This window comes from Jaculus jaculus, chromosome 1, assembly GCF_020740685.1.
Source record: "Jaculus jaculus isolate mJacJac1 chromosome 1, mJacJac1.mat.Y.cur, whole genome shotgun sequence".
In the NCBI taxonomy this organism is placed as follows: Eukaryota; Metazoa; Chordata; class Mammalia; order Rodentia; family Dipodidae; genus Jaculus; species Jaculus jaculus.
Genome location: NC_059102.1, coordinates 85,431,268 through 85,456,343, shown reverse-complemented (window position 1 = coordinate 85,456,343; position 25,076 = coordinate 85,431,268). Strand labels below are relative to the sequence as shown.

Here is a 25,076-nt window from a genome sequence, read left to right as displayed (position 1 = left end):
TGCAGAGCCTCACACGTGCTCAGCACATTCTTTACCTAGTCCATCAAAATTCCTTAAAGGAATGCAACAAAAATTAATATTCAATAAAGTAAAATTTATAATGTACAACATCCAATGAAAAATTACCAGATATACAGAATAGTAGAAGCATATAAGCCAGCCAGGCGGTAGCACACACCTGTATTCTCAGCACTTGGGAGGTAACAGCAAGTGGAGCAGGAATTCAATGCCATCAGTGATGAATTTGAAACTAGCCTGAGACATATGAGATGATTAAAGGGAGATAGGACGAAAAGGCAGTGGAGTGCAGAAAAGGAAAACGAGGGAATAGGTTGGAGGAAGGGGGAAGGAGGGAAAGAGGGAAATGGGAAAGGGAAAAGGTAGAAATGAAGGAAAGGGAGAGAAGTTGAGGGGAAGGGAAGGGAAGGGAGGGAAGTGGAGGGAAGTCAAGGGAAATTAAGGGAAGGGAATGTAGGGAAGAAGAGAGAAGGATGGTCAGGACATATCTGAAATCTAGAGAAAACCTGATGTTGCAGTCTGGGTCGCATTGCTGGTAGAAATCACCCAACCAAGAGCAGCTTCTGGGAAAAAGAGGTTTATTTGGCTTACAGGCTTGAGGGGAAGCTCCACAATGGCAGGGGAAAACGATGGCATGAGCAGAGGGTGGACATCACCCCCTGGCCAACATAAGGTGGATCACAGCAACAGGAGGGTGTGCCCAACACCGGCAAGGGGAAACTGGCTATAAAGCCCATAAGCCCACCCCCAACAATACACTCCCTCCAGGAGGCATTAACTCCCAAATATCCATCAGCTGGGAACCTAGCATTCAGAACACCTAAGTTTATGGGGGACACCTGAATCAAACCACCACATTCCGCCCCTGGCCCCCATAAACTGATATCCATACATGATGTAAAATACAATGCATTCAGTCTGACTTTAAAAGTCCCCATAGTTTTTATCAATCTCAATGATGTTCATACATCCCCATAGTTCAAGATCTTTTAACTGAGCCATAATACCAAAATATAACCTCAAAAAAACCAGAATGGCACAGAATAAATATTCACACTGCAATAGATGGCATTGGGCATAGCAAAGAAACATTCAACCAATACAAGATTTAAAACAACCAGGGCAAACATCAAACTCTGTAGCTTCAAGTCCAGCAACTCAAACCAGTGACAAATCTTCAAGTCCGATAATTCTAACCAGCAACAAGTCTCCAGCATTCCAATTCTGCCCCTCCAGCTAGGCTACTCACAGTCCTGGGAAACTTCATCGGAGCCGGCAGCTCCTCGGCAGCCATCTCATGGTCCTGGCATCTCCACTGGGTCTCCACTGCAAGCCAGGGTTCATCCTCATGGCCCCATGGGGTCTCTATGCAGGCAACCAGCAAACCTGCTTCACACTGCCCATGGCCATTTCCAAAACACAAGACCGTGTTGCAAACTCAATGACCCTCTTTCCAGCATTTCTTATACTCCATGATACCAGGTAGGGTGCCAATTTGTTAATCCAGGGGGGAATAAAGCAGACTTTGAAGAACAGGACACTCCTTGAGCACTCAGGCCCCTTCAAAAGAGTCTACATTCTTCTTGTTGTCCCAGCGCAGGTCAGCTAGCCCAGTCTCAAAGGTTGTAATCTCTCAGTTGCAGCTGAACGGGCAGCAGTTCACCCAAAGATTTTTCTTTCTGTGCCATATCCCTGTGCTCACACCAGTTCATTTCTATGCAAAGCAACCCTGCACAACTTCTCAGGACATGGGCACAAGAGCAAGCTTCTCACACAAACTGCTAGCCCAGTCCAAGCAAAGCTCTTTCTCGCTCTCATAAGCCAAACCTCACAGTCCATAGTTCTTACTGCCTTCGGGTCTTTCAGCTCTGACCAGGATAGACCATCAAGCTGTACTCACAGCACTGCAAAGCATCTCTTAGGCCAAGGTTTCAACTCCTTCTACTTTCCTCTTGAAAATCAGCTACAAAAGGCTGAAGCCACATAGTCAGGTGTCTAGCAGCAACCCCACTCCTCGGTACCACTTTACTGTTGCAGTCTGGGTCGCATTGCTGGTAGAAATCACCCAACCAAGAGCAGCTTCTGGGAAAAAGAGGTTTATTTGGCTTACAGGCTTGAGGGGAAGCTCCACAATGGCAGGGAAAAACGATGGCATGAGCAGAGGGTGGACATCACCCCCTGGCCAACATAAGGTGGATCACAGCAACAGGAGGGTATGCCCAACACCGGCAAGGGGAAACTGGCTATAAAGCCCATAAGCCCGCCCCCAACAATACACTCCCTCCAGGAGGCATTAACTCCCAAATATCCATCAGCTGGGAACCTAGCATTCAGAACATCTAAGTTTATGGGGGACACCTGAATCAAACCACCACACCTGATAATTCAAGTAATGGAATTAGGAATTTCAATGAAACAGCTATTTAAAAACACCAGACAGAGCTGGAGGGATGGTTTAGCGGTTAAGATGTTTGCCTAGAAAGCCAAAGGACCCAGATTCAGTTCCCCAGGACCCATGTTAGCAAGATGCACAAGGGGGCACATGCATCAAAGTCGTTTGCAGCAGCTGGAGGCCCTGGCACAGCCATATTCTCCCTCTCTCTCTCTCTCTCTCTGTCTGTCTGTCTGTCTCTCCCTCTTTCTCTGCTAATAAATAAATTAATTAATTTTTAAAAAACACCAGAGAGATACTCAAAGAAAAATATTGTCATAATCTACATACATTTGAATTTTAAAAACATTTTTATGGATGGAAGCTGGAAGAGTCAGTCCCCAGACAGCGTGTCTAGTGCCAGAAGGTGCTACATGGGTGACTGGGGGAAAATGACCAGTATCTGTCCAAGCAACTCATGGTCTCACCTACCTAGCAGCAAATAACCTGTCCTGATGCTCACACAAGTGCAATAGTGGCACACAGCAATGGTGGGAAACCAAATGCTCATGATTCAGCTAACTGATCCCCTCAGTAGTAAGGGACCCATAGCTGGAGCTGGGAAACAAGTCAGAACCATATCTAAACATAAGCCCGCTCTCCATTATCAAGCAACCACCAATTGTGGACTACAAGAGGGCCTACACCTATTAAATTCTCTATTAAAAACTAAAGGTTATCTCATTTGTCTGGTGCTAACTCCCTCTCCATTGGAGAATATGATTCTCTTTTTCAGATAGATGTAGATCTAAGGAGAGAGCCACCCCATCATACCTCAAAAGGGCCCTGGCAGGAACTAAGAATAATTGGTGAAACAAGCAAGGGTGCTGTTTGCCTGGTGAACTGGGTACCAGCACAAGGGTGAAGGAGATCAACACAGAGAACAATCAATTCCTACCAAATCAGAGAGCCAGAGCCTCAGAGGCCCCCAACACCTCATCACTGAAGCAGACCAAAAATGAACCCAACATGGCTCAGGGAAATTTTGTGGAAGAGTGGGCAAAACGAATGTCAGAGCCACATGTTGGGTCATGATATACAGAAACATTTATCCTACCCATAACTGTGGGCTAACTCCACAATGCATGACCCATATACTTCAACAAGGAGGGGTCAAGGGGAGGGGTAGGTAATGGATGAGCCAAATATGGTACCAAATTGACTGTATTCGCTGAGTACAAAACTAATTAATAAAAAAAGATAGTAAGATATAAATGCCAAAAAAAAAAACATTTAACATTTATGTGTAAAAATCTGATAGAAATTGGGGAGACAGCCTAGCAAGGACCATCAAATTAGGGTTTAAGTTGGTAGCCTGTTAAGAAAGAATGTCTTGCAAAAAATGAGAATGGGGGATTCAAAGACCCTGTAAAATAGATGATAGTGTATATAATTAATATGAATAGAAGGGTAACCAACAGAACAATTGAATATACTGAAACTCAAATATTTCACACAAATATCTAAATTAAATTTAGCAATTTTGTGTTCGCTTCAGCTGTACAAATACTTAAACTGGAACAACTCAAAGATTAGCATGGCCCCTATGCAAGGAAGACATATAGATTCAGTAATTTTTGCTTACTGAGCCTTAGATATAATAATGAAATCTAATAGGTGCTCACTGTGCTGCAAGAAGCACTGCCCCAGGTCCTAGATGTGGATATGTCACCAAGGTCCCAGGTAGACATGCACTGCCATAGGTTATCCCTGTGCCCAAGCCACATACCTGTGTAGACCACCTGCCCACACTCACCTGGAGTACTAGGCAGCTTAACACAGGTCCCGATCCCCCTGCACCCAACTCAGAAGCAAATACACGTAGACTGCCTATACATGCCCACTAATAGCAAGGAAGACTAGGCTTCTAGAGGTAATCAATTGCTCTCTGATTGGATATGAATTCTGCTCAGTGAGACAGAATTCATGCTTGGTACTAAGAACCAATCAAAAGCCTACAGCTTGGAAGGTTATAGATGCTGGCTTAAAGCTTCTAATGTTCTTTGGCTAAAAGAGAGGGATATGCTCATCAAAGTTTTCTAGATGTACATGTTTATCCCCTTTGATCCATACTGTTCTGACTCTTGGTTAGAAAACCTGCTTTTTATAGAAGGCAGCAAATACCCTGGAGACCCAAGACTCATCAAAATTGCAAAATAAAGAAAGCTGAGTCCTTATCATGAGATAAATCATCTCTATTGTACCTGCCAATGCCCAAGAAACATCACAGAACAAGGGACAGATTAAATATGAGTTCTTCCCTCACTACTATCCAGAGAACCTTCTCCATGGAGGTGGTGGTGGACACTGAGGAAACTCAAAACTTATCAAAGCAGAAAATCCAAGGCTGCCTAAAACTCAACATTAAAGGAAACTTTTACCAACCCCTCCAAGGCTCAGGAAACATTGTGGAACCTGCTGGGAAGAATCAAAGAGCCACAGGGTGGGAAAGTGTACTAGAAGGCATACTCCTCCAGCCATGAACTGACTGGTGCACTGAAGATTCCCCAGCAACTACAGATATCCCCAATGAGGAAGGGCCTCATTGGAATGGAGATGAGGAACAGGGGACAAAATAGGAAAACATGATGGGAATATGACCAATTTTCAATATGTTCATATGTTAATGTCCTCAATGAATTTTTTTTTAAATAATCAAAGGAACAAGGAAAACTTCAAGGGGAAAATGAGAAGCAGTAAGTAAGCATTACTGGGTAATATGGTGACAAGAACATCTATTCTAAAATAAAAAAAAAAAACACAGGTATTCAACAATTACATTTAAGTATCAGATTGCTAACAGTTAACAAAGTCTCCAATCAAAAAATTATAACTAAATAAACAAATAAATAACTTCATTTTCTACATGTATTCTATTTTGTTACTATAAGATTCTCTTAACATGAAAACCAGCTAATTTTAATAATATTTTTATTTATTTTCCAGCAGATAGATAAAAGGAGAGAGAGAAGTATGTGTTCCAGCACCTTTTGCCACTGCAAATGAACTCCAGATGAATGTGACACTCTGTGCATCTGGCTTTATATGTGTGCTGGGGAACTGAACTTAGGCTGTCAGAGCTTGCAAGCAAGCACCCATAACTGCTGAGCCATCTCTCCAGCCCTAACCAGCCAATTTCTAAAGACATGACCTGATCACAACTCTACAGAAGAAAAACAATGAACATACTACTTATTACAGATAAGGTGCCATATTTTGTCAGTAAGACCACAATGAAGATGCTTCTCAAGCAGATCTGTATACACTATTAGATGGACACATTTACATGAAAATCCCAGTTAGAAAATTATGAACAGGGTGAAATTTTTAAAACCAGCATTTTCAATTGAGGGATATAAAGAAATTTCACTTATTCTTAGAGCCCAAAAATGTCTATTTCAAAAAGAATTAATAAAAACTTTCCAACAGGATAAAACATGTAATGTATAGGAAAGATCTTCCCATGTAGTTTACATTTGCCCTACCTTAAAACCTAACACTAGCCATATCAAAACAAAAACCACAAATGAAGAAATATTAAAATAATCAATTTTCGAAAATTGAGTACATCATTAATGGAAGTTTTCATTGAAAGATCTGAGCTAGATGACAATTTAAAAAGGGAGCATTATTGGCTGTAGGAAACAGTAATGCATCTTAGAAACAATGATGTTCCAACATGGTAACTAGGAATTTATAATTTTTTTAGTAAGACCTTTAAAGTAAAAGATAGTTTTATATATGACCACCTAGGTTCTAGCACATTGGCAAACATGTGCCAGAAGTAAACTGAATTTTTTGTTCTATTTTACTAACTCATTTCTTAGGCATATTATCCATTGCAATCAAATTTAGTAACCTCCAGGGAAAATTAAAGAGTACACACATGTCACCTTGGAATATCAGTAATCAATGCATTCAAACTTTTACCAGAAGACAAGTTCCAACAGAAAATACCACTACCATAGCAACTATATATTGGCTTGCTTTAATAATAGTAATTAAAGGAATTATCTAGCTGTAATATTCTATTTTGACTTCAAGAGTATGTAAATTAAATTAATTAAATGTTATTTGTCCAAATCTTGGAATTCTAATATTTAATCAGAGGACACAAAAGATTCTTTGGACTTGGTTTTAATATTAGACTTACTGATGTTGCATTTTACTCAAACCTGTAATTATTTGGAATATAATTAGGGAAATTTCAAATGTTTGCCTATAAGACCCTCTTAGATCCTGCCAGGTTTTGGAAAAGATGTGCTTACTGTGGGGAAGTCAATTTTATTACTATGACTATTGCTTTAATGAATTAGTCTTACATTAGCAACTGTAGCAAAGAATTCTGCTGAGGTGGCTGAATTGAATACTAAAAACAACTCATAAAATCAACAGGCGATAGTAATAACATTATTATACCATATTTTCCCCCAATAAACTTTCTAATTGTTAAGAGTTCATTTCAATGGCACACCTATCTACATTTACAGGTAGAAGAGTATCTGGTTTTATGTTTTCATATTTCTTCCCTACATCAGTGTTCATTCTTAAAGGGTAGCTTTTCTTATGTAATGTCAAAATTTGAAATCACAGCCATCATAGCTACTATAATTTTAAATCAGATATTTCTGTACTTTAACTATTAAAAATATTGAAAACTGGGCTACAGAGATGGCTCAATGGATAAAATCACTTGCCACTGAATCCTGACTACCTGAGTTCAATCTCCAGACCCCACATTAAAAAGCAAGAAACCATGACCATCTTCTGCAATCCCAACACACTGATGGCAAAATGGGAAGCAGAGACCATGGAGAATTTCCCTGAAGCTCAAAAGTTCACAGTAATCCCAACAAAGAACAAAGGAGAACAAGAGAGAGACCCTGCCTCACAGGAGGTGGAAGACATGGACTGATACCTGGAGGTTGTCCTGACCTCCACATGTGCACCATGACATGCACACACATGCACATATGCATATATAAACACAGAGAAACACAAAAATAAAAAGTGTTGAAACTTATTAAAGCTATACCATATGAAATATACATTATATATATGTATTATATATGTAATATATAAATAAATATTTATTTCAGAAGTCAAATCACAAAATAGCAAGGATTTTTATTTATGCAAATATGTACATGATATTCTGTCAAATGAGAATATTCATTTAAGATTCTAAGATACCAGATAAGCAGTCTTTCATCTATGGCTCTACCCACTGATGATTTAAATATATTCAATAAATTTGTCTTTAAAAAAAAAGAAAAGAAAAAGCAAGCCAGGATGGTGGCACACCATTTTAATCCCAGCACTTGGGAGGCCAAGGTGAGTTCAAGGCCAGCCTGAGACTAACATAGTGAATTCCAGGTCAACCTGAACTATAGCAAGACCCTACCCCTCAAAAAAAAAAAAAAAAAAAAGAGAGAGAAAGAAAAAGAAATTGGAGAAAGAGGAGGAGGAGGAAGAGGAAGATTCCAAGAAGAAAATCAGATGTGGGTTCACTTGACAATGATCCCTGAAGTAGGAATGCTATGTCAAAACCCTCTCAAAATAACAAAATGAAATAATTTTTTTTAATTCAAGCAGTCATTTTGTCCATGAAATACTAATATATTCTCATTTTTATAAAATGTAAAATACTTATGTTTAATGCCAACTGAAATAGTTTAGTAGAAAGTGAACATTTGAAATAATCTGTTGCCTCTAAATAAGCTACGATAGACAGGAATATCTCATAAGCTCAAAGCAAAGCACCTAGTCAGACTTTTCCACTTCAGCCAGAAGTTATGTATTTTATATATGATTGGATCTTAATCACAAAATTAGACAATAGTTTTAACATGTTAGGTAAGCTTCTTATCTGCTGAATATAACAGTATCTGAATATTAAAGGAAAGTATAAATAATATTATCTTTGCTATGCAAATTAGAAAATACCTTAGGGATCATAAAAGGCCTCTAGGTATTTTCAAATAAGTGGATGCAGAAGCGTATTTCATGTTTACTTTACTTCCAACTACTTTAAATACTATTGATCTCAGCGTTGTTTATATGTAATTATATCTGGTTCATTTTCCTTTGAAAAACTTATTTTTGATGATAACATGAAAAATGTCCAAAGGCATTGAGAGCAATAGGTAAGCCTTTATCAATGTTCCTGAATGGTTTAAGATTATATTTAGTAATTTAAAAGAACATTTAAATTTCTATAATTGCATTTTTTACTACTTAATATTCTATTTAAAATTTTATATGTCTTCCTTATTGTTAAAAAGAAGAAACATTTGTTCACAATATAATTTAGTGCTATAAGATAGTTTTCAAATTGTCAAACCCTATAATCATACTCCTTGAAATTTTGTTGTCATTCTTTTATTATGTTATCATTCGTTTGTCTCTCTATATATTTCTGAATAACTTATTAATGAGAAATTTGAATTCAAAGTGAGAATTACACTATGATATTTCAAAATGACAGTGTGAATATATCCTATTCATGAGTATAATATAGTGTAAATTTGCATATGCTTAAGAATATTTTAGCTGAGTGTGGTGGCACACACCTTTAATCCCAGCATTAGCGAGGCAAAGGTAGGGGGATCACCATGAGTTTGAGGCTACCCTGAGACTACATAGTGAATTCTAGGTCAGCCTGGGCTAGCCAGAACAAAGCCCTACCTAAAAAAAGGAGTATTTGGGGGGGTTTTATATTTATAATTATTTTATCTTCTCCCAGAAAAATAAATAAATGATAATTTCAAATAACAGGACATTAAGATCCACACTTAACTACTGAAACAAATATTAAACATGAATCCTGGAAAATCACTGTCCACACCAGATGAAGATAAGATTCACTAAAAAACACAGACCACATCCAGCAACCAATGACCTATTTCTTGGCTCTGTGAGTGACTGCATCTACTTTATACAGGTTTTAACTTATGCCAGACAACCAATTATATGTCACACAGTTAATTATGTCCACCTAAATATGGCTCTCAGACAGGTATGGCACACAAGCATTAGCACTTGGATAAAATGCTAGCAATAGATTATGTAGAAAGTTCCCAACTTGAAGAAAGTTATGAATAGTTTGTGAAGGCACCAATGCCATGGAGGTGAAGAGTCAAAAAAAAAAAAAAAAAAACAAGAGCCACATATTTGTCACCCTTTCTCTGGGATCAAGTCATCTCTTAAGCTCTTTAAACCCTATTTTGGCCTCCTTGGACGGAAGCTGTGGCGGTACCTATATGTCTGGGCTATTGAATCTGTGAAAACACTTTCCTAGGCAGTTGTTTTTAGAGCAAGGAACCCCTTATGTAGTATTCTCCTTTCATGACTTTTCCTTTCAAAAGACTCAAAAGTTAGAGCCTTTAATATGTGGGGTCTTGCCCTCAGGGCACCTTTTTCATTGTCATAGTGAATAGAGTAAAAATTTCTTTTAACCTTATTAACTCATAGATAGTTTTAATGATACAGGTGCATTATAGCTCAAGTCATCTTGTGCAGAACTTAAAACTAAGTCACAAGCCCTTCTTCATTAAACTGTTTTTTCATATATTTTGTTCTCTTTTACTATAGATCCAAATTAAAGCACTTAAAAGTGATTATGCCAAAGTTTAATATGTTATCTTGAAACATCCTTTGCCAAATATTAGTTCATTACTTTTAAATTCTGCCTTATTCAAGTTTTCAGAATATGGGTAGAAAGAAGCCAGATTCAATGCCAGAATATCACATAAGCTGCCTCTACTCCAGTTCACAAGAGTCCTTGTTCTCCTCTGAAATGGCATGAACTGGGTCTCTACTGTCCATGATTCTCTCAGAATTCCGGTCCTCCAAACCCCCAACAGATTAGCTCCTTAAGCACTGATTACAGCATTGTAAGGCTTCCCTAGCTCAAAGTTCCAAACTCTTCTACATTTCTCTCACAAACCAATTCCAAAGGCCAATGAACCAAATGCTCAGGTTTATTGCAGCAACAAGGTCCACTTCTTGGTACCATATGCTGTACTTGTTCCTTTATCCATTGCTATGACCAAATCCCTCACAATCAGTACTCAGGAAGGAAAGGAATTATTACACCTGACAGTTCAAGGGGATATTCTCCATCATGAAAGGGAAGCCACTGCAGCAGAAGCAAGAGGCCTGCTACTCACATCAAAACCACCACTATGAAGCAGAAATCAAACCCAAAAGGGTGCTGGGGCTATACAACCTAAATGTCGTACCTACCCCGAATGACTTGCTCAGGTGAGATTCATCTCCTAAAGGTTCCAAAACCCTCACAAACAGCACCACAAGCTGAGGACTAAATTTTCAAACACAGGCATCTATGGGGGACATTTGACCTTCAAGTCACAATAGGACACTTCTCTTCAGGAAGAAAGATATTATAATGAGATACTTGGCCCCTCTTGCCAGCACTGAGACTACTGAATCAATATATCTCAAGAAATTGGGAATTCCCCCAAGAATTTCATGCTGGGAAAACGAAGCACTGAAGTCTTGGGGAAAGTCAAAGGAGGGTCTTTCCATAGCAAGACAACTTGAAAAACTGGAGCTGAGACACTGTGATGGCTGAGACCATACTTTGACTAGGATTGCTCAGCTATACATACTTCTTGTTTTCTATCTAAATAAAAATTTCAAGTCAGGATCCAGAAAATGGATTGTAGGTCTGGTAAGCATTCACAGGATCTATGTCTCTCTCTCCCCAATGTGGCCATGCTGAATAAATCATTTTCCACTTTCCACTGTTACTTGTTTAGTTGATTAATTGGGGAAGAAAAGCCAAACCTAACCTGTTGGAGAGCTCATAGGCTTTGGCTATTTGTAAATACAGATGTAAAAAGTCTGTTAAAAAACATTAGAAAATAGTACTTAGCAATATATGTGGAGTTGTATAGTAGAGCCAACTAAAATTCATTTCATATATGCAAAGCTAGTTCAATATTCAAAATTAAAATCAATATAAATGAAACCTAGTTATTTTTATGCAATAAATATGTTTAAAAAATTAAATAATGTCAATATCCTTAGCCATATCAACAATCTAAAGAAAAATGTTATGATCATATCAACTGATGTAGTAAACACACATGATACATTTCAACAACCATACATGACAAAATTTTTCCATGACAAAAATTCCTAGAGATCTAGGAATGGAGTATCTTTTCAACATGATAAATGACATTTATAAAAATGCTACAAACAGTGAAAATACTAGGCCCAAGTGCAAATGAAAGACTCTTTCCACTAACAACAGGAAGAAGGTGTGACTGTTTACTTTTACCACTTTTGTTTATCACTACCTTTAGTACTATAGTACTATTAAAGTGGTAGGATGGTGTTTATGCAGAACTGGAAGATAAATCAGCTTGATTATACAAAAAAGGCATACAACTCAAAAAGGACAGAATAAAAATTTATTTATTTAAATCTGACACCATTTATATGTAGAAGAACCAATATATCATAGCAAACAAATACCAAATCAAAAAAAAAGCATAAGCATAAAAATCAATTTGGGGGCTGGAGAGATGGCTTAGCAGTTAAGGCACTTGCCTGAGAAAGCTAAGAACCCATGTTTGACTCTCCAGGTCCCACATAATCCAGATACACAAGGTGATGATGTAAGCACACAAGGTCATACATGCATATATGTATGGATTTGATTACAGTGGCTGGTGGTCCTGATGTACCAATTCATTCTATCTATCTATCTATCTATCTATCTATCTATCTATCTATCTATCTACCTACCTACCTATCTATCTATCTATCTATCTATCTATCTATCTATCTATCTATCTTTTGCTCTCACTCTTGCTCTCTCATATAAGAAAAACTCAATTGTTTACCATATAGTAATGTACATTATACATAATATCAGTTACCATCACACAAAAGTGATGAGGTATAATAAATCTATGTATAGGACTTATATGCTAAATCTAGGTATAATGCTAGGTATAAAATCAAAATTGATCTAGTTTAATGTATAGACTAATATTGTGTCTAGTGATTAGGAACACCAATAAAATAAAGATAATGGTTTTTCCCATGCTAATAGTTGAGTTCAACACTGATCAAACTCTCACTACAACTTTTCTGAAAAAAGACAAAATCCTTCTAAGATTCATATGGAAATATGTAGGACTAACTGACTAACACTATTGAAGAAAGAAAAAGGAGAAATCATTCTATCCAGTTTAAAAGTGTGCTATATTACTACATAATCAAGAGGGCATGATATTGATGGAATAGAAAAAGGGATTCCTGGAACAGAATACAGATCATGTGTGGTGGTTTGAATGTTAAATATCTACCATAGCCTCATGTTTTTGAGATTAAGCTTCATACTTAATTTTCTGCTGGTAGCATGTTTGGAAGTCTGTGGAGACTTTGTGGTGGAGCCTTACTGGAGGAAGTGTTTCACTGAAGGCAGGCCTTAGGGTGTTAGAGTCCGGTTGGGTTTGTTGAACTGGGTTTATTATCTTTACTTCCTTCCTGCTGCTGTGGACACCTGGCTGTCTGCTCCTGCTTTCCCGGTCATGATGAAAGTTCCCCTTGAAACTACAAGCTGAAAATAAACCCTTTCTTTCCTTCCACAAGCTGCATCCAATTGGGTGTTTGGCTCCAGCAGTAAGAAGGAAATTGCTGCAACATATAAATATACCCACTTGATTTTATACAATGAATAAGAACAGCACAAAAATAAATTGTTCTAAAACAACTGGACATCCACAGACAAAACAAAAGATAAACTTAACCTCTTTACATATCCCCTTATAAAAAAAACTTAAATGGAATTAAATAAAAAACATAAAGCTGTACAATTTTTTTTTAAATAAGAAAAAATTCTTCAGGAACCAAAAGTCTTGATTTCACAATAAAATGGACCCATGGAAGGAAAACTAAAATTTGAAATGATAAAACATTTATAGTTTGCTTTTCAAATGACTGCTAAGAGGAGTAAGTAAGATAAAACCCAAGAGAAATATGTGCAAACCACATAAATGGTACATGACCAGTGTCCAGAAAATACAGAAAAATTTCAAAAGTCAATGATAATACTTTAAAATGTCAAACATAAAACAGACAAAAGACATGAACAGACATTTCATCAAAGAGGACATACAGATGGCAAATAAACACAGAAAAAGATGTTCAACTTCATTAGGCCTAAGGAAAATGCAATTAAAACAACAAAAGGTACTATATACCAACAGAATGCCTAGAAGAAATCACTGGTGGCAATACAAATACTAATGAAGATGCAGAGAAACCTGAATCAGCCAAACACTGCTGTGGAGGATGCACCAGCTTTGTAATCCCTTGATAGGATAAACCTTCAACTATCACAATGTTGCAAATTCTGCTCCTACCAACCTATATGAATCAAACATACTTCATAACAAAAATATACACACAAAGATGCACAACATCTAATATACAACAGTCAAAAACTATAAACAATTCAAATAATCTTCAACAAGCTGAAGAAGATGGTTCCATCCCATAGAACATTCTTTAGCTATAACAAAAATTGAACAAAGGATGGAGAGATGGTTAGCAGTTAAGGTGCTTGCTTGCAAAGCCTAAGGGCCCAGGTTCAAGTCTCCAGGACCCACATAAGCCAGAGGTACAAGGTGGTACATGCATCTGGAGTTCATTTATAATGGCCAGAAGCCCTGGCATGCCCATTCATTCTCTCTTTCTCTCTCTCTCTCTCTCTCTCTCTCTCTCTCTCTCTCTCTCTCTCTCCCTCTCTCGCTCGCTCACTCACTCGCTCTCGCTCTCGCTCTATTTATCTTTCGCTGTGTGTCTCAAATAAAAAAAAAAATTAAAACAAATTGAAAAAATTGTGAACTCAAGTTCCTGGACAGAAGACATACCTGTGTTAATGATTTGAGGCTCACTTATTAGAATTTCAATGACTGTAAAGAAGTTGGAATATCTTGAGCCCAGAGCAAAATTATTTTCAGCTACTTTTTAAATTTTTTTATTTTATTATTTTTATGAGAGGGTAAGCAATAGAAAGGGGGGGGGGATTGGCATACCAGGGCCTCTAGACACTGCAATTGAACTCCAGATACGTAGGCCACCTTGTGAGCATCTGTGACCTTGTGCAAATGCATCCCCTTGTGCGTCTGGCTTATGTGGGTTCTGGAGAGTCAAACCTGGGTCCTTAGGCTTCACAGATAAGTGCCTTAACCACTAAGCCATCTCTCCAGCACTTGAGATATCATTAATAGCCATTTATCACCAACATCTGTATATTACCTAGCATCCTATGATCATTACAGAAATCCTTTGGCATGTACAAATAGACCCGTAGCTTCCCCCAACACAAAAATGAAGTATGTGAAGCTGAGGAGAAGAATCAGCAGGTAAAGAGCACATACTATACAAGCATGGGCACCTGACTTGCTCTAAGTTTGATCCCCAGTATGAACATAAACAACTGTAGTGGCCAACCATGCCTGTAACCCCAGTCCAGTGAGGTGTGGAGACCAAAAAATTGCCAGGGATGGCTGGAAAGATAGTTAGACCAAAAATAGCAGCTCCAGTTTTAGTGAGACTCCATCCCAAGGAAACATGGTAATGAGTGACAAAAGGATATCTGATATTTGATTCTCACCCCTGTGTGCACAGACATGCATGCATATGACATATACACACTATAATATAAATACATGCACTTAAAAAAAAAAAGCTAAGTATGTCATCAAATAGCATCTAAGGCCTAACTGGTGATTTCCCCACCTCATTGTAACCAGTCTACCTGATTATTCTATAACTGTAGAGTGCCTTGATTTATTACTTGCCTTTTAGTCTATAAGTATGAAAACTTTATAAAACACTGGAACATGGAATTTGGGGTAACCTAAATTTGTGTTCCCAAGCCAATACTTGGCTCCATAGTAAACCATCTTATTTCTCTTGAGGGGAAATGGCAAACACAATTTGGAAGAATCAATACTAAAAACTTAAATAGGATTCTGAATAACTAGACACTATAGTAGCAGGAAAGAGATTCATGGGTGGTAAACAAATTTACTCCAAGACTAGGAGAAGAAAATAGCTCATTGAGTATGCTGAGTGAGAGAGCAGTGTCTCCATTTTGGAGAGGTGATTTGTGTGCAGCTTCCTGCATATAATTCATGCCATTTGAAGGAACACAGTCCTGATGGACAGGGTACAGTTCTGGGAGGTTAGCATGAGCTACTGTGCGTGCAACATACAGTTGAATTTCCAGATGTTCAATCTCTGCTGCTTAAAGTAAGGTCATGCAAATAAGAGCAGTCCTAGTCAAATGGCTGGGGTTAATGAGGTACTGGGGTACAGCTCCATGGTGTCAGGAGATAGCCCCTCTCAGCTAGAAGTTCCTAAGGGATTTCTAAACCCAGCTTGTAATGAGGTTCTGCTTGATTCTAATATACTAATATACTTATTGCCACATTTATGTGATTTCTCTTACAAATCATTTTGGAAATGAAAAAATAAATAAAAGAAATGAAGGAAAAGTTGGATAGTTATGATGGCAGAACTACTCTACTTTCACTGTACCGATGTCAGTATGTTAACCTCAAATTATACTGCCATTTAAAAGATACACTAATTGGGAGTAAATATCTCTGGATTACTTCTTAACAATTATATGTAAATCTCAAAACTACAAGCTTATTTTTTTTAAAAAGGCTATCATAAAATTCCTAAAAAATTATTACCCTCAAGATGGACATGGTGGCTCATAACCATAATCCCATATGAGGCTGAAGTAGGAAAATCACCATGAGTTACAGGCCAGCCTAAGCCAAAGTGAGACTCTGACTCAAACAAACAAACAAAATCACTGCCCTCCCATCAAATAAATTAGAAACACTAAGCACTTTTTAATATCTTATTATTTATTTATTTAAGAGGCAAGAGAGAGTAGGTGCACCAGGGCCTTTAGCCACTGCAAATGAACTGTAGATGCATGAGCCACAATGTGCATATGGCTTAGGTGGGTTCTGAGGAATCAAACCTGAGTCCTTAGGCTTCACAGGCTGTGGTGATTTGATTTAGGTGTCCCCTATAAATTTAGGTTTTCTGAATGGTAGATTCCCAGCTGATGGACATTTGGGAATTAATGCCTCCTAGAGGCAATGTATTGTTGGGGGTGGGCTTATGGGTATTATAGCCAGTTTCCCCTTGTCAATGTCTGGCACACTCTCCTGTTGCTATGGTCTACCTTATGTTAGCCAGGGGCTGATGTCCACCCTCTGCTCATGTCGTCGTTTTCCCTGTACCCTCTGCTCATGCTGTTGTTTTCTCTGCCATTGTGGAGCTTCCCCCTCAAGCCTGTAGGCCAAAATAAACCTCCTTTATTTCCCACAAGCTGATCTTGGTTGGATGATTTCTACCAGCAATGTGAACCTGACTGCAACCCAGGCAATCAATTGTCTTAACTGCTAAGCCATCTCTCCAGTCCAACACTGAATATTCTACTAATCTTTAACAATACATCTTTGTGTAAATATTTTGATATACAAGGTATTTTTACATATATTAATCACTTTTATAATTGAAATTTCAAAAATAAGCCAAGAAAAATACAACTATTCCCAATTTTTAGTACTATAGTTTCAGCCACAAAGTATCCTTTATGAGCACTACCTAGCTATACTTTTATTTTAAGGCTAGGGCAGAAGGCAAGCTTGATGTAAGTTGTTTGTTTCTGTAAAATGAGTAACATCAGAATGTGAAATGGCACAAACTGCTTTGAAAATTAAATATGCTACATATTTAATGAGGTTTCTTTTTGAAGGACAAATATGTATTCCTCACACTGATAAATGATTAAGGAAAATTTCCACTGAACTTATTCATCTACAACATTAGAAAATACTGACAAATGGTGGGATGATTTGTATTGAAACTTAAGAAATGTACAAAAGTTAAATATCATTACTCATTACTACAACAAAAGGATTTCATACTATTAATATTTAGGTAGCACTTGGCATTGCTAGCATTTTATTGATCAAGATGTATTATTAGTGCTTTGGAATAGTAACTACTTTGAAATAAATACTAACAGTCTTCAATGTTGCTGAAAATATTAACATTTCTTTCCTTCTCAGAATTCTTCCAATCCGTTATAACAATTAGTTTCTCAAATTTTAAGCATTCCTCCAAAGTTTCCAATGTATATACCATATGACTAATGATCAAAGTATCAGCATAGGGCTGGGGAGATGGCTCAATGTTTAAGGTACCTGCCTGCAAAGCCTAATGACCTGGGTTCAATTCCCCAGTACCCACAAAATGATACATGCACATTTTCTCTGACTGTGGATGCAATGTGGATGGTTCCTGAGGGGCACTGACATGAAAGGAACTTTGTTTGTATATCAATAACCTTCAGAGAAATTGTATTCTTCTAACACATGCACTGGAAGCAGGACAATGAAAAATAAAACTGAAATTTGAGCTGGAAGGTTTCTTCGCACTGACTAGCTAGCCAGTGCTAGAAAGTGCTATGCAAACTGCTGAGTCAGAAATGTTATCAAAAGACTTAGCCAACTAATCAACAACCCTGTGTGTTACAGAACTAACTAGCCAGCCAAGATGTGCCTGCAGGGACATTAGCAGCATGATTGGTATGGAAATAATCAACTGCTCTCAGATAGGATCTGAGACCCACTCCATGGGAGAGAATACATATATAATATTGAAAACCTATCCAAAGGTTTTTGGTTATAAAGGTCATAGACCCTAGAGAGAAGCCACTACTGATGACTAACTAAATGGATATGCTGTACCCATTACATTGTCCTCTAAATATTTGCATTAGGTTTATCTCATAGATTAGTGCTAATCACATCTTTGGTCAGAGAAGCTTCTTTTTGCAGATGACAGGAACTACTGGGGAGACTCAAAACTTACCATAGTGCTGACAGTGAGGCAGGAAGTGCTCAGTGCTGAGACATCTATAACATCCATTCCAAGGCCCAAAAAGCATTGTGGAAGAGCAGACAGCAAGAATGTAACAGCCAAAGGATGGAGAGGTGCACTTTGGGATAATATCTTCTGGATTCAAAATGACTGTTACATTATGGTCTCATAGCAGCTATTGCTACCTCCACAAGAAATCCACAAAAATGAGTTCTTCATTTTAAGATGGATGATGAAAGACAATGAAAAAGTCAAGTCATTAAGATGGCTTAGTGGTTAAAGCTCTTGCCTGCAGAGCTGGAGAGATGGCTTAGTGATTAAGCGCTCACCTGTGAAGCCTAAGGACTCCAGTTCAAGGCTTGATTTCCCCAGGACCCACATTAGCCAGATGCACAAGGGGACACACGAATCTGGAGTTCATTTTCAGTGGCTGGAAGGCCTGGCATGCCCATATTCTCTCTCTCTCTCTCTCTCTCTCTCTCTCTCTCAATCTTACTCTCTCTGTCACTCTCAAATAAATTTAAAAAAAATTTTAAAAAAAGCTCTTGCCTGCAAAGTCTAAGGACCCAGGTTCTACTCCTCAGAATCCACATAAGCCAGATATAAAAGGTAACACATGTGCACAGGTGGCACACACACACAAAGTAGTACATGTGTCTGGAGTTCATTTGCAAAGGTTAAAGACTTGGTACACTAATTCTCTCTCTCTATTTCTCACTCTCTCACACATTTTTTTTTAACAAAAGGTCATCAATATAAGAGGGTCTTGTTGGAAAAGTGGAGGTCAGTAAAGGAAAATGAGTTAAGTGAACAACAAAAAAAGTATTAAGAGGAGATTATGATCAATTATATTACCTACCTGGATAGAAATTGGCACTAAAGCTGGGTGTGGTGGTGCATGCCTTTAATCCCAGTACTCGAGAGGCTGAGGTAGGAAGATTGCTGTGAGTTTGAGGCCACCCTGAGACTACATAGTGAATTCCAGGTCAGCTTGGGTCAGAGTAAAACCCTACCTCAAAATAAATAAATAAATAAATAAATTGGCACTAAAAGTCATAAAAAGTTTTAAACGTTATTAAATGTCTGATTAATATATTTCAAAATTAAAGCAGACAACATAATTTTATTATCAAAGGTTATTAAATTTCTCAGGTCAAAATTTCAAATTTATGCTCTTTGTAATGTTAAAAACATAATTAATTTATATCCAAGTGCTTAAAAACCAACCACAAAAGAACAAAATAGGAGGCCTTGTCTAAAGCAAGGTGAAAAGGGAGGATAAAAATGCTTAGGTTGTCCCTGGACCTCTACATGTCACTTTTACTTGCTCAGTTTTCTACTTAACACTAATTCTTTCCAGAACTCTCAAAGTGTGATATATTTTTCTCAAAAGTGTGACATGATCCATCCATGCCAGTGACTATTTTTATATAGTCAATTCATCTCAATAAACTTTAATTTCCTATAGCATTCTGACATCTCAGCACAGCTTCTTAGAATCCCTTTCCTCGTCACCTTGAAAAAATATTTACATTCTTCATGTGCTAGGCCTCACATTTGCTAGCTCTCAAGTCTTTTCTTTGGTTTATTCTTTATTTTGGTTGTATACTTTTTCCAATGTTCTCTTAAGCATATGCGCATAGGAGATGAAGGATCATATATGCCAGGAAAGAATGTTCATCTAAACTTTATAGAAGACTGATAATATGATTAGACAAAGAACTTTAAGTACAAAATCATTTCTCTATGAGAACTAAAAAGATGTTACTCCATGTCTTCTGGCTTGTAGTACTGGAGACAGTAGCTCTTAACATAGCTATGTAAATGACTGGATTTTTCACTTCTTTTCAGTATCTTAAGCATTTCAAGATTTCCCAATCATATGCCACAATAATGCCTGTTTTCTCTCTTTTCAGTGAATGAAATTCTGATTTAGCACTGGTATTTTTCTCCTGTTTATCGTTCTTTTGTTTCTGTTCTCATTTTAGGAAGATGTACTTAAACTTCCAGTCCTTCAGCATTGTTGTATAAAAATACTTAATTTTAAAATACTCTTTTCTTTTTGCTGCTCACTCCTTTCCACATACCAAAACCTCCCTAATCTTTCTATCTGATAATAAATGTAGAGACTTCTTTCCATTTCCTTCTGTATTATTTTTAAGCTCCATTTTCCTATTACTTTTGCTTTCTTTTCTTATACATAAGTGGTTCTCCTCAAATGTCTTATGATCATTTATTTTCTGTTCACATTTAAAAGTGAGGCACTACGGGCTAGAGAGATGGCTTAGCAGTTAAGGCACCTGTCTGTGAATCCTAAGGACTCATGTTGGACTCTCTAGCTCCCATGTAAGCCATACGCACAATGTCATGCAAGCATACAAGAACAAACATGTGCACAAGACGGTGCACATGTCTGGATTTTTATTCCAGTGGCTAAAGACCCTGGCATACCAATTCTCTCTCTTTCTCACTCTCTCTCATAAAAAAGTGAAGCACTAAAAATGATGGATAATAGTTTCATTTGGCTTGAGATGGAAGCAAAGAGTCTGTAGAGGGTCTTTGCTAGGGATACCTGTCATTCAGTTAGAAACACTAAACATCAATCTCTTGCTAGAATACTATAATAAACAGCATCCAGTAATTCTGAAAGTGGATTTTTTCCAAACATTTTTAGTATTTATTTATTTATTTATTTGAGAGCAACAGACAGAGAGAAAGACAGATAGAAGGAGAGAGAGAGAATGTTTTCCAAACATTTTTATTGTTAAAGAGAATAGGCTTTCAATTATTCACTCATAACTCCTGTCATGAGATTCAAGGTGTCTACATGTTTTTTATATAGATTTTAATTCAATTTTCTTCTATTTCAGCCTCTTATCCATTTCCTTAATCATCCCATGTCATTATTATTATCTATTCATGAGACTATAAGTATTCTACGTATTTCAACTTTATTATTCTACTAATTCAGTTACCACTTATCAAATTGCTTTGCATTATTCTAAAACATACTAATAATTCACAGCCATGTCATTGTTCATCATGCATAACTTATCTATGGGCACTATATTAGTTACTTTTTGCATCACTGCAACCAAATACCTGACAGGAAGCAACTTAAAGGAGGAAGGATTGGTTTGGGCTCTCAGTTTCGGGGGAGATAGTCTACCAAGGCAGGTAGGGTATGGTAGAAGGAACATGGAGTGTCTAGTCATGTTGGTCTGCAGTCCAGAGGCAGAGAGATGGCTGCTAGTGCCTCAGGCTTTCTTCTTCCTCTTTTATTCAGTCTGGACCCCATTCCATGGGTTTGTGTTTCCTACATGTAGGATAGGTCTTCCCTCATTAGTTAAACCTCTCTGGAAATGTCCTTACAGACATATACAGAGGTGTGTCACCTACATTATTCTAAGTGTAGTCAAGTTGAAAATTAAGATTAACTATCACAGGCATTTACATTTATTTTTAAGCAATATCACATTTTAGTTAAGATTTAGGACACAAGGCAGATCAATACTTTTTCTAAATCCAACATGTCTATCCCAAGTCTTAGTCTTAATTTCAACTTTTTTAGACAAAAGAATGATACAGGATTCTCACTTTAATAATAGGTTATCAAATGTTAAAACTGATCATTTTAATACCCAGAAAGTTTCCTAGGAATACAAGGTCCATACTAATAAAAATTACATCCTTTAAGATCTAATTAAAAATAATTATTTCTATAAATACTGATTATGATACAGTTTTGGTCTGATGTCTCTTACATTAAAGGTAACAAATATTTTGTATGAAATACTATAGATCTTTTATGAAAATTAACAATTTAACATACAATCACATTTATTCATGCTTACTCAATGTATTGAGTACACAACAGAAAAGAAACATTTACCCTGAAGAGTTAGAAATGCCATGTTCTATGATGTGCAAGCCCTCCCCCTCCCACCCACAAAACCAACTCTCTCCATCCATCCTCAGGAGTAATAACAAAAAAGATCATATATAATAACTCAGAAATATCTAGATAGAGAAATAAATAGCTATTTTACCTTAGACACCTGAAACTCCTATTTATTTTTTTTTTATTTTTTTTTGTTCATTTTTATTTATTTATTTGAGAGTAACAGAGACAGAAAGAGGCATATAGATAGATAGATAGAGAGACAGAGAATGGGCGCGCCAGGGCTTCCAGCCACTGCAAAGGAACTCCAGATGCGTGCGCCCCCTTGTGCATCTGGCTAACGTGGGTCCTGGGGAGAATCGAGCCTCGAACCGGGGTCCTTAGGCTTCACAGGCAAGTGCTTAACCGCTAAGCCATCTCTCCAGCCCTGAAACTCCTATTTATATAAAGCATAACTACCAAAGTACAAGTTCATCATTCATCAATAAATCAAATAAGGAATGCAAATTTCACATAGCTCCATAAATTTTAATTATTTCAAAACCTTTCAAATTAATATCACTCTTATGCTGCATTTTCCCCATGTATTTAATTTGGGGCTCCAGAACACTGAGTGATTTCTTAAGACCACTACTTCAGCTTTCATCACACTTTACTAACTTTCACTGCACTGAGGCTACCTCTGAAGATAGTATATAACAACTTGTAGAAATGTATTCCAACTGCACAACTGTGAATTGCATTGTTAGTGAGTTAATGAAAGTTATCAAAGCTTTCCTCAAGAAAGAACATGGAAGTTGATTTGTAGAGCTACTAAATGAATGACAAATATGATTTTGGCAGAAATAGTTCAAGAAGACAAGTGAATTCAAATATGTACAAATAATTAGAAAATATTTTCTATAAACAAATTCATGAAGAAAATTAATGTGACATCAGCCTATTAGTGATATTTTAAGTAAAATACATTACTAATTACTTAAAATAGAATTAGCACTATTTTCATCTCTATTGAGGGAACAAAGAAAGAATTAACTACATTCAAATGAAAATCTTCATCTTAATGCCAAATTCTATTACACATTGTATATTCTTACAAATATCTTTTGTACAAGATAGTCCTTTTTAATAGATAAGTGTAGAAGTATCTGTTTCTCTAACTTCTGGCAGCAGCTGACAAACAACATTCAGTTGGTAATTCTTGAAAGAGCAAATATAATGTAGACATTTCTTCAAATTATAACCATGCATATCCTTATCTTACAGCCTTATTGCTTTGCAACATGTGATTTAACCATTAAGAAAGTCTTAGAATTTTCATCATCTATCTTTAACCTGAAATTTACAAATCATTTTCTTTAGTTTCTTGTTGTTTCTCAAAATTAACATTCAAACCAGATATTAAAAGCTTAAACAGTAAGACAATATGCAAGATTTAAATATTGAAGACATAGGGAAGTTACTAGACAAGAGTAGCATTATAAAAGACAAAGTGACTGAAAACGAGAATTTATTTTTCTGTCCAAAAACAGTAAAAAAATATCAAACATTATCCTCAAGATATGAAATCTAGAGAAAAGTAAAAGGCATATAAATTAGGTGCAAAATAATTCAAAGAAAAGCCAGTAAGTTCTATATACAAGGCTTGAAGGTCATCAGAGTGCATGAATTAGTAATGCCAAAGGCAGGCTGGAGAGATGGCTTAGCAGTTAAGGGGCTTCTCTGGGAGGTATAAGGACCCAAGCCAGATTTCCTAGAACCCAGGTAATCCAGATGCACATGGTGTCACATGCATCTGGAGTTCATTTGCAGTAGCTAGAGACCCTAGTATGTCCATTCTTTCTCTCCTCCCCCCCTCACTCATTCATACATACATACATACATACATACATACATACATACATACATACATACATAATATGAAATGCCCAAAGGCAATGGATATGTAGAAAGATATATAAAAGTCCACAGAAAATAATACAATATGGCTCACAGACTTCATGCATATAAAGAAGCCCTGACATGCCTATACTTAGTCTTTCTTCTTCTCCCCCCTCCATCCGTCCCTCCCTCTCTCTCTCTCTCTCTCTCTCTCTCTCTCTCTGCCTTTTTCTGTCTCAAGTAACTAAATAAAATATTCTTTTAAAAGTCCACAGCTGTGAACTGGAGAGATAGCTCAGCAGTTAAGGTTACTTGCCCATAAAGTCTAACAACCCAAATTAGATTCCTCAATACCCACATAAAGCCAGTTGCACAAAGTGGCACATGTGTCTGGAATTCTTTTGCAGTGGCTACAGATCCCTGTGAGCCCATTTTCTCTTTCTCTACCACAGCTTTAATCCCAGCATTCAGAAGGCAGAGGTAGGAGGATTGCTACGAGTTTGAGGACAGCCTAAGACTAACCACATGGTGAATTCCAGATCGGCCTGGGCTAGATTGATACCCTACCTCTAAAAACAACAACAGAAAGATCACACACCATGGAGAATAAAAAGCAGCAAAAATAGCCAAGAATCTATAAGGTGGATTTATCAGAAAAGGACTTCAGGATAGCCATTATAAATATTCTCCAGAAACAAAATGAAACAATGGTTAAAGAAATATAGAAAAGTATAATGACAATTTAATAATAAAGAGTATCAAAAACTAGAGAGAAATCATAAATAACAAACAAACAAACTGTCCTGGGAAGTAATTTAAACCCACACACATAGAGAGAGAGAGAGAGAGAGAGAGAGAATGACAGGCAGATAGAGAGAGAGA

General features: G+C 37.1%; 1 protein-coding gene and 1 pseudogene across 8 annotated transcripts in view; one reads left to right on the top strand and one right to left on the bottom strand.

Moving 5' to 3' along the window:
* Positions 1-25,076, bottom strand: part of Cntln (centlein) — a 292,751-nt gene that overhangs the window by 254,360 nt on the left and 13,315 nt on the right. The window lies entirely within an intron of this gene.
* LOC123458358 lies at positions 3,937-4,028 on the top strand (annotated as a pseudogene).